This window comes from Chenopodium quinoa, unplaced genomic scaffold, assembly GCF_001683475.1.
Source record: "Chenopodium quinoa cultivar QQ74 unplaced genomic scaffold, ASM168347v1, whole genome shotgun sequence".
In the NCBI taxonomy this organism is placed as follows: domain Eukaryota; kingdom Viridiplantae; phylum Streptophyta; class Magnoliopsida; order Caryophyllales; family Amaranthaceae; genus Chenopodium; species Chenopodium quinoa.
The window spans coordinates 3,441,360-3,451,354 of NW_018742484.1; the positions used below are offsets into that span (position 1 = coordinate 3,441,360).

At 35.3% G+C, this 9,995-nt stretch overlaps 1 long non-coding RNA gene across 4 annotated transcripts; it reads right to left on the reverse strand.

Moving 5' to 3' along the window:
* Positions 1 to 1,287: 1,287 nt before the first annotated feature.
* On the reverse strand, positions 1,288 to 7,456 carry LOC110719421. Of its 4 annotated transcripts, none has more exons than XR_002511090.1 (12): positions 6,493 to 7,456; positions 5,225 to 5,577; positions 5,064 to 5,132; positions 4,119 to 4,785; positions 3,859 to 3,994; positions 3,684 to 3,773; positions 2,761 to 3,527; positions 2,445 to 2,634; positions 2,248 to 2,340; positions 1,789 to 2,145; positions 1,637 to 1,709; positions 1,288 to 1,558 (listed from the first exon to the last, which is right to left on the reverse strand). It is a non-coding gene; the product is annotated as an uncharacterized LOC110719421 (long non-coding RNA). The 4 variants fall into 4 exon arrangements; XR_002511091.1 differs by having other exon boundaries at positions 1,789 to 1,895; positions 1,993 to 2,145; positions 5,064 to 5,577; XR_002511089.1 differs by having other exon boundaries at positions 5,064 to 5,577.
* Positions 7,457 to 9,995: the final 2,539 nt, after the last annotated feature.

Genomic DNA, 9,995 nt, shown 5'->3' on the forward strand with positions numbered 1-9,995 from the left:
ATTAATTAGGGAAAATATGTAAGAAAATATTTTTAGGGGTATAACATTAATGAGGGAAAATATGTAAATAAATATATTAGAGACATAATCGTCTAAACACTATTCATAAAGTGTGGTCATACTTTTAAAAGGGGTAAATACGTAAATAAATATTTGAAGGTATAATAGTCTCAACACTATTTATATAAAAAAGGATAAGCGCATGACTTGTCAGTTGCCACCTTAGTATGTAGTATGTGCTCTTTTGACTCTTGTGTGCAAGGAATAGGGGTGTCAATTTGGGTAAACAGTTCGGGTTTGGGTTGGGTTTATCAGTTTCGGGTTATAACGAGTTGAAATGATTAGCGGGTCGGTTTTGAAAAACATCGGGTCAGTTCGGTTTGTTTGTTTTTATTTTATTTTTTTATATTTTATTACGATTTCTATTCGGATCGGGTCCTAATCCGATCGGGTTGTAGTTGGTTCAGGTCATAATCAGTTTGGGTTGAACCGGGTCGGTTTGAAAACGGGTTTAGCCAGTTTAAAGCGGGTTTCGGTTCAAAACAGTTCGGATCCTAATCGGGTCGGGTTGTAATCGGTTTGGGTCATAATCAGTTTGGGTTAAACTGGGTCGGTTTGAAAATGAGTTTCTGTTCAAAACAGATCGGGTGAAATCGGGTCCGATCATTATCGGTTCTTGTCATAAACGGTTTGGATTGAACTTGGTAGGTTTGAAATGGGTTTACCCAATTTAAAGCGGGTTTCAGTCCAAATCATATTGGGTTAAAATCTAGTCGGATCATTATCGAATCGAGTTAGTCAGATAATGGGTAGGAACGGGTCATGTTATAATCAAGTTAAGTCATAAATAAGATAGGTTTACCGAGTAGTGGGTTGAAGAGGATCTGATCATAAACAAGGGTTACGGGTTGTAAACGACTCAGTCATAACAGGTTACCGGTCGTAAACGGTTCAATCTCAACAGGTTACGGGTCGTAAACAATTCGGTCTCAACGGGTTATAGTTTGGAAACGGTTCGGTCCCAACGAGTTACAGGTTATAAATGGTTCGATCACAACGGGTTACAAGTTGGACCGATTCAGGTTTATCAGATTTTTGCCGGGTTTAAACGATTTTCGGTTAAAAATGGGTCTGGTTATTATCGGGTTCAGAAGTAATCGGTTCCAATTGTTGTCAGTTTCGGGTTGTAACAGTTTGACTTGATAACGGTTCGAGTTAGTAACGATTCGCACAAATTCGGTTCAGTTCAGTTTCGGGTTAGAAAAAATTAGGTCGGATCTGTTTCGATTTCCAAAAAATGGGTTTTTAACGATTCACCTAATGGAAGATTACGTTGGAATAAAAGTATTAACATGTTGATTACAAACTACTTACAACCACCACAGTTCAACCCAAAAAAAAGAAACCATCATATTAAGGCCATTGACATAAATCATCAATGATTTCGCGTTGTTTTCTTAGAACCTGGAATCAAATTGCCCAAACCATCTTTCAGTTCGTTCAAATCACACAGCACATCGTCCAAAAACAAATTCTTCCGAGCATTAGGAATCTTCCCCTATAAATTTATGAGCAAACACTGTAAATTACCTCTTCAGAGAACTTCATACACAAAACATATTTTTTGACCACTTACCACACTGAACCTACTAGTGAATCTTCGAGAAAAGAACTAGATACAAGCCAGCATCAGGACACCACAATATGAGCTGCACATTAGAGGACCACCATCAACCCAAAAATTACAAAACGTTTGCACTTTAACCAAATAAAGACAGAAGTGCCTACTTATCCCTTGGCTCTAAGATCTCAACAGTGCATCTTGTCCAAGATTTTAGCTGACCGGTTTTCCATTCTGAGTCACTCATTTGAAAAAGGACATCGATACTACTAACCTGTGGATTTCACAAACAAATTACACATAACCAAATGGTTCCCACTAACTAACATGTTCGTTTAGTTTATTAACATGACAAGCATATAAATTAACACCAGAAGACTAAACACTGGGGCATGCATGGTGAACGAGTCAGGGTACATAGAATCAATCATCCATAACTTTCGACTCTTCATGTCCAAAGCTAAGCACCACCACTGCGAGTCATTTGGGGAATCCTTGGGAACTTAAAGCACTGGGACAAAGACCTAATAGATTGCCAATGCCATAAGCACAATGTAGAGTAAGTACTTGAAAGACATTTGAAAGTAGCGTACATTGTAATAAAAGTATGAGAGTAAGTAACGAACCGTTCAAATCTGCGAAAGGTTAGAACTTAGTAGAACTTTGACATACTTATTAGCAACATGTTCTTCATTTCCTGCTTTCAACATAAGTTGCATCTACGGTGCAATAAAAAAAAAGAAAAAAAAAGTAATAACCATGAATGTATGTTGTGCATGTAAATATGATAGAGCAAAGATAAGATGAAGCAAAAAACTCTTACTGCAAAGCTTAGGTAAAGCAAAATACGCTTGCTTCTATTCACAAAGTCTTTAGTCTCCCATTGCTTGGTGTATAGCACACTAGCCATTCTTATATAATCACTGGACACTCGCGATTTATGGTGCACTACTTCAAAGAAATCCCTTTGGTTGGCTTCCATGTGGTCACATTTTATCAAGACAGTGCCAAGGCTATCAACCAACAACATAACAGCAAGTATACAAATAATCATATTAGAATTTATAAGTAACACCAACAATTGAGAAAAGGCAGGCAACACAAGAGATTATTAACTTCATTAAACATGACTAAATTACCTAAGTGGATCCTTCAGGCCTTTCCAACGCTTTACAAACTGGAGAAAATGTTCCTCGAGCGTTGTATGCCTTCGGGTGTTTGACACATTGGTGAACATGGCTGACAAGGCAACTTCTGTAGGTTTCACCACCCTCTTATCCACAGTTCCGCCCCCCTTCCCAATAGACTCATCTTCTTGTTCAGATGAAGAATAATTTGGCAAACTGCACTAAGCATCAACCAACACAGTAGTTCCCCTCATCCCAACCAAACCAACAACAATTTGAGGTCCAGGGACAATGTTTTCATCTTCCACTTCAGTATCAGAAGAGCTATAGAACTCCGAGCCAACACCTTGATCACCCTCAGCCTCAACCCCAACCCCAACCCCAACCTCTGCAAAATATGGATCAACCGCAATCTTTCCAACCACACGACCTAGATCCCCTTCACCTGAAATTGTATCATCAGATGCCTGAGAACCATTACTATCAAGACCTAACGCATCTTGTGCTTGCAAACCCTTCTCAATCAAAGAATTGTCTATCACTTCTACTACAACTCCTTCATCTTTGGTTGTAGGGTTCACCACTTCATGCATCTTATCAATCACCTTCACATTACCATCATCTTCTACTTGCTTCACAATTTCCTTGGGCAAGTTTGATTTTCTTGAACCGTTGGTTGTTTTAATACACACAGACAACATCCCGTGGAACTTTTAAAAAACTTCATCTGCCTTCCTGTCTATAGCAGACATCAGCTTTGGAGTAATCGTTTCAATCACCTTACAAGAACCAAAACAAAAAGGGAAAAACAATGTCACAATTTGCAATCAAACATGAAGGATTTTCTACAAACACATAAGTAAAAGTCATATCCCTACAATTATCAACCATCAAATGCGTACAACATATATACATAACAAACGTTTTTAATATACCTGCTATATAACCTGTTTGACAACAATACTATGCGATGAGACATCCCAAGGCTCCAATGGATGTTCTTCACCATAAGCAATATCCAGCGACTTCAAAACAAATCCACAAAATATCAACCTAAATAAAACTTGAATTTGGAATATGAAATCACAACACTATGAAGATAGAACTGACCGACAGCCATCCATAGTCACTAGATTCTTTTTTGTCATCAGCAACAGTTTCACTGCTTTTTTCCTGACACCATGCCTTCTACCTCGGTCTCACACCCCGACAAAGTGATGCGACTAAGGGGATCAAGATAAAAAATCTGTAAATTACATACAGGTAAACAACAATTGAATCGATTGATAACATGGCCTTTGGAATTGAAAACCAAATTACATATTCAATTAAGGACTAAAAGCTCATTTTAAATAACCCACAATACTTACCAACACGAACAAAATGCATCCACTTGATCCAGCAACAAATCCTTCTCGAGCAAATTTCTTTTGAAAATTCCGTGCCGCAGTACACATCCATATATATATAAAAGTGCACCAGTCATACTCCTCCGTTTCATCATACAGGAGTAACGCCAGTATAAGCTTCACTGCAAGGTGACTTGTATTTGTCGTAGAACACAATATGTAACCCAGAGTCACTACAAGAAAAGCTACCTTGAAATTACCCTTCTCCGCATTTGACAGAGGCACCACATTTCCTTCTGCATCCTTCCGAATCAATGCAGACAACGCATTAGCTAGTGAAATGCTATCTCCCTTGGCATACAACCCCGTATTCCTCTTCGACTTCACCTGCTTCTCCAAATCATCCTCAAGAATACTAGAAGGCATTACCTTGGAACCTATTGGAATCCCAATCAAGTACACATTGGATCTTAACAGCACTCAAGGGTAACACATACTCATCTCTAAAAGTTAAGGAACCATCTCCCATAACCCTTGTCAACAACCAATAAGCAAATTTATGGGGCAAATGTGTAAGTGGTATACTTCACAAACCTCCAAAACCCATCTCTGTGACCACCTTCTGCTTAGAAGGGTCAAACAACTTTACTACACTACCGAAAGCCTTCACACCATTCAGTTTAGGGGCCTACACCAGTTCACAAAAACAAAAAACAACTCACTCACAAAGAAAACCATACACATTTGGGATTTATATTTTATTCCATACATTTTTCTGTAAAATTTTAAAAACCTTTTATGTTTCATCAACCAAAATCACTTTCAACATCTTCACTACTTTATATATTCATGATAGTTTACCCATGACAACAACCAATTCAAAAACAAATCATACAATCATTTCAAAACAAGTAGTAACCACAACCATAGCATAGTTTTTACCACAAAAGTAATTTAAAATATTACCTTCTGCGTATTTCGTGATTGGGTTTTAACCACAACCCTTTTCTCGATCACCTTCTCTCCCTTCGTCTTCTGTACTTGGTCATAACATTACACTTTTAATTCCTTCATAAACTCATCATCTACAAATTTAGCTAAACTTCCAATGAACCAACTACCCATACCTTTTGCTTCTCCTTTCCTTTATTTTTGACAGAAGGACCTCCCTTCCGTTTTCCACTTCCAATTTTGTCTTGCATCAACTCTATAAGCAAATCCTCCCACCCCTCTTTTGCTGGTTCTTTCTCCTATACCTCATCTGACTCATCCTCCTCAACATCATCTGACTCACCATCACCAAAACCATTGTCACTAGAACTACAACCACCAGAAGCACTTTCATCAAACTTTTCATTATTTGAATCTGGTAATCCTCTTGATCAAATACAGGGTCAACCTTCAACTTCTTCTTCCTTTTAGGAACAACTTTCTTTTTAGAGCCATCATCCTCCCGAGTTTTTACGGGTTTTGTCCTCACCTACACGCATACAAGTTCTTCTTTAATTAATTAAACTACACCATAAATGAAGAATCATACTCTGTTTCATTTTACCAAGTAACTCACTAATTCAGATCCCTTCTTCCTCTTCATTCAATGACTCCTATAATGTCCCCATAACCAAGATGAATCAACTTCTCCAAAAACGCAAACCCATATTCCAAACCCTTAACTCAATACATATGTTATACCCATATTCAAAAAACATTATATGAATACATTCATATAATAAGAATCAACAATAAAAGAGTATAATCTTACTTTCTTAACTCAAACATTATCAATACATGTAGGGAGTATAATGATTAAAAGTTAAGGGATTTTACTAATAATCCAACATTATCAATTCCTCCAAATTAATACTTTCATAAGGTTAACAAATAAGAAAATATTCAGAAAGCGACAACACTCAAAATAGTTGTTAACACTAGTAGTAGACAATTAATAATCAACCACGGCAGGACACACAATAGCTAAACTAACCACAATTCCATTAACCCACAACAACCATAAATTAATATATACCACTCACACCAACTCAAATTACAAATGATACACAAACCATAAACCACAAAATCAAAATATTCAAGACGGACAAAACCCTCATTTCAATACACAACCCAGAAACCATAATTCTCTTAATTCAACTCTGACTACACCCTAATTTCAATATACAACCCAAAAAACATTAATCGCAAAATTCAACTCACATAAAATCATGAATTCAATACAAAACCCAAAAACCCTAAATCACTAAATTGAACTCGCGCAAAACCCTAATTTATTTACATATACCTTCGCAAATTGAACAATTTCACACTTATGAACTACTCCATTTACATCTACAAACACATATTTACCATCATCATTCACGTATTTAAATTTTCCTCATACCTTCAATAGAACAACGCAGAAAACTTCGAACTTCGAAAACTATTTGTCCTCAAACCACCGCACCAGGCTACCACCTTATTCTACACCGCCGGCAACCAATGCATGCGATATATCCCCTATGACAGAGAGAGTGAAAATAGTATTTGACTAACTTAGAAACTATGAAAGAGAAAATAAAACACCTTTAATATTAAAATTGCCAAAAACGAGGAACTGTTACAATTCAAAAAATAACGGGATCAAAAAGAAGTGAGCGAGTTTTTTTATTTCACCAATGGCTGATAATTTACCTTTATGCCCTTCTATATGCATATAACAGCTATGCGCCCAGATGGACTCCACTTGCTCAACTCTTACACATCAAATGACATCACACTAATTGCCATAGCTACAATGTGCTATATTATGGCTACATTAGCATAAAAAAAATACTAAATATGCAATGCTATGACTATAGGCAGAGTATAAAAAAATACTAAATATGCAATGCTACCTAATAGGCAGAGTATAATGATTACCCACTTTCTGTGAATTAAATCAAGATAATAACATCCTACGAGTTCCTATTATAGTCTAGCGACAAATTATAGGCCTTTAACTCAAAAACACCAAAAGCATTGAACTAGAGCTCAAAATTATCAAAAAAAATCTCTTGAAACAATAACCTTAACTCGGTACCAAAGTACATCAATTAATCCAATTATGCCTAGAGAATCTTCAATTATCAAACAAACTCTGACAAAAGGAGGACAAACAAACAGATAACCCTACTCCAAACCCTAAACCCTAAATCCCAAATTTCCAAATCAGGAACAATAAAAATCAAATTGGGGCCAATCTCAAATAACCTTAACAACTTATGCTCCGAGATACAACAACTTATGCAAAGTCTCGAATTTTAAAGTTAAATTTTCTTTATCGTCTTTTTATGTGTTTTTGGGAGTTAGTAACATACTTCCTCCATTCTTTTTTACTCAATCCGCTTTAACTTTTACACTATTCACCACATCTTTTTTGATCGTCGTTTGTGTGTTATATGTAATGAAAAACATATTTATGTGGGATGTTGTTAGAATCGTCTCAATTAGTACTATCATAATATACAACTTTTATAATTTTTAATCATGGAGAATTAAAGTTATTGATTAGCAAGCGTGATAAATGAAACAGGTGAAGTAAAAAAGAACAGAGAAAGTATCTATTATTCACTTGATTAAGCTAAGTTAAGTACAGAGTACAACATAATGGCACATTGACACTATAGATGCCTTTTTCTCCAAGGGAACTCCAATATAGTTCTATGAATTTTTTTTTTGGTGTTTAGAGAGCCACAAGGGCGGGGGTGATGAGAATCAATCCCAGGATCTCCTGACATTAGGAAGGAAACTCTAACCACTTAAGCTATCCTTCACTCTTATATAGACCTATATATTCAAAGATCTTTCTCCCTCATTCAACATAATAATATGTAAATATTATTAGTCCATATTAGCCTTGGAATATATTAGGTTATTGTGAATGATATCCTCATCAAACAGCTGAGCAAGAGAGCTATCTTTTTCTCTGATTTCGACTCTATTTTGAACGATATTTTATCTTCTAGTTCCTCTTCTAATTTTGTAATTTGGAGCCACATTAAGCGGAGTGGGAATGTTGTTGCCCACAATTTAGCCCGATTAACGTCTTTTGGTTGTGAACAAATTTGGGAGAACCATAGAACTTGTGAGGTTTCTCTGTATGTTTTGATGTACAAGTTATCAATATAAGCTTCTTTTTTCTTGGTTTCAAAAAAAAAAATTATTAGGGTACTGTGTGTAAACCATAGAATGCTAATGTATATATACTCTGTGAATAATGAACGGAAGCCTCCAAGGAGAATTATCCTATCTTACACTTACCATTCTTTATCTTCCATCCCAGCCTATCAAATCCCATCTTTTTATCCCGCCCCACCCTTCCTCACCATCCCAGTGCACTTGAAAGATGCATCCCTCATTATTCTTGCTTCTAACTCAATTTTGACAGTACATACTCTTTTTCAATCATAAAAGTTTTTTCCATTTTAACTATGTCCGTTAATAAATTACTTTGATCATAAATATTTGTAGTTGCATATTAGTAAATAATATAACCGTTATATATATTAATAAACTACTCATTCACACAAATTAAGTAAGACCCGACATGAATATGTTATGTATAGTATATTGAGTATAGTAATTGATTTAGAAAATTCTCTCAACTTATAAATAGTGTCAACTGTCAAGATATGTACAAAAGAAAGTGTATCTTTACGTATTAAATTATCACATACAATGTTCAATAAGAAGTGCTAGAATATTATTGAGTTTTAACATCAGTACTAGCTTAAGTCCCGTGCCATGCACGATTTTACTAAATTTTATAGTGAATTATATTGCAACAATTATGTACCAAAAAATACGGAGTATATTTTTAAAGGAAACAAAATAGCTAGAATTTTAATTTATACCCATGCCAAAGACGTCAAGATTATTGATGAAAAAGACTTAACAAATAAAATAAAATGAAAGAAATGTATGGACTATGAGGTTTTATACAATATTTAGATTAGTATCCATATGATACACACATACATGGATATACCCTTTATCCCTAATTTGTTAACATATTTTGTTCGACATAATGTTTTATGAAAATTAATTTTATTTTATTTTACTTTGTGATAATTAATAACGATTTTTTTTTATTTAGAGTTATTGATTTTTCAGAGCTTTTTACATAATATATGAGTAGTATATATAAATTTTTATTAATAAAATAACATTTTCTTAATTAAATTTTTATAGGTTATTGCGAACATTATTATGTTGAAGTAGGGAAGGAATAATTGTATTCCCGACAAATTATATATGTTACTAAAATATTTTCTTCACTAATCGAAATATACTTTATTGCCAAAATTAATAAAGTTGGAGAAAATAAAAATGAATGATTATACACCGTCCTTGGCTAAAAAATACTATTCTAATTATATACGTCCCCTGTTTTGTTTTATTTGACCTGTTTCTTTTATCACGCTTGCCAATGCAAAACTTTAACGATCAATAACTTTAATTCTTCATAGGTAAAAATTATAAAAGTTATATATTATAATAGTACTTATTGAGACAAATTCAGACTGCTAGAAAACAGGCAAATAACGACGGAAAAAATTCCGTCGGAACTGGTTGTCGGAAAACATTTTGTAGGAAAAACGGCCTTTTCCGACGAAAATTCAATTCTGACGAAATTCAGTTTGTCGACGGAGACTTCCCGGCCCGGAAAAGTCCGTTGGAAATTTCCAACGAAACGTATTCCGCCGGAAATTTCCGATGGAAATGCCGTCGGAAATTCTTTAAAAAAAAACAAAAAAAAAACACCTCCCACCACCACCCACCACCAGCTACCAGCCCACACCAGCCCCCCTAACCCGTACCACCAGCCCACGCCACCCACTACCCAACCACCAAAACCTCCACAAG